We start from the raw sequence: 927 nt of genomic DNA, 5'->3' as shown, positions 1-927 counted from the left end.
GAAGGAAAATAAAGGACAGTGATCTCATTACTGATCATTCATACAGGCATGCATCTCATTAATTAGACTAAGCTAAAGTAGGTTTAAGTATCCAACTGATGAAAGGAGGTTTTTAGAAGCTGGAATGTAGTGCAGCAATTTGTCTGTCCTGGCAGTGTTGCCTACAGACAGTCATTAATCAGAAAAGGAATTATTACTTCCTTATGGAATTCAGTTTCGGTTATTTTTCTCTTGAACTTACCTGGAAATCTTCAACATGGAGAGTCATGCTACATCCATTCCTAACTGGAAAATTCAACTCATCCTTCAAGTGTATCTCCTGAAGCCCACTCCTTCTCTTTATTCCGTCAGAATGTACCAACTGAAATTGAGTTCCTTTCTATCTCTCACATACATGTTTCTGTCACTGTTAAGAATTATGAAAATTAGTTTTAAGGGGAGGGGTTGAAAGCCTACATATGGGGTTGTTTAAAGGAAACCACATCTTTAGCTACCAATTAACTGAACCAGATGATCTAGAAAATCAATTTTGAAAAGTTTATTGTATTCTGCCTAAGATTTTTGTTTGGTTTGAGATTTGGGGAGTTTTTTTGTTTGTTTTAGTTTTTTTTTTCTTTTATTTTTCCACTCAGACCCAAAGTCTCAATACTCACTAGGTGAACTGCTGTGGATGAAAAATGTTACCATCGTTGTAGGAGTTTTGTTTTTAAAATAAAATAACAATTGAGGTTTTTCTGAGTGACCAGAAGTTAAAATGAAATTGCAGGCTATCTTTTTTTTTTATTTCATGCACCCATGGGTATTTTTTCTTTTGCTTTAAAGGCTGCCATTAATTTCTTATTTTTTTTAATTTATAAGCTATATCATAAGGAGTATAAATTACTGAAACATTACTGATCTCTCCCACCACACCAAGTACACTGCACA

At 34.1% G+C, this 927-nt stretch overlaps 1 non-coding gene across 1 annotated transcript; it reads right to left on the bottom strand.

The window, feature by feature from the left end:
- Positions 1-624: 624 nt before the first annotated feature.
- LOC114507156 lies at positions 625-695 on the bottom strand. The gene has a single exon (XR_003685427.1). It is a non-coding gene; the product is annotated as a small nucleolar RNA SNORD56 (small nucleolar RNA).
- Positions 696-927: the final 232 nt, after the last annotated feature.

Source organism: Phyllostomus discolor, chromosome 9 (genome assembly GCF_004126475.2).
Source record: "Phyllostomus discolor isolate MPI-MPIP mPhyDis1 chromosome 9, mPhyDis1.pri.v3, whole genome shotgun sequence".
NCBI lineage: Eukaryota > Metazoa > Chordata > Mammalia > Chiroptera > Phyllostomidae > Phyllostomus > Phyllostomus discolor.
This window is presented reverse-complemented; position numbering and strand designations above follow the sequence as displayed.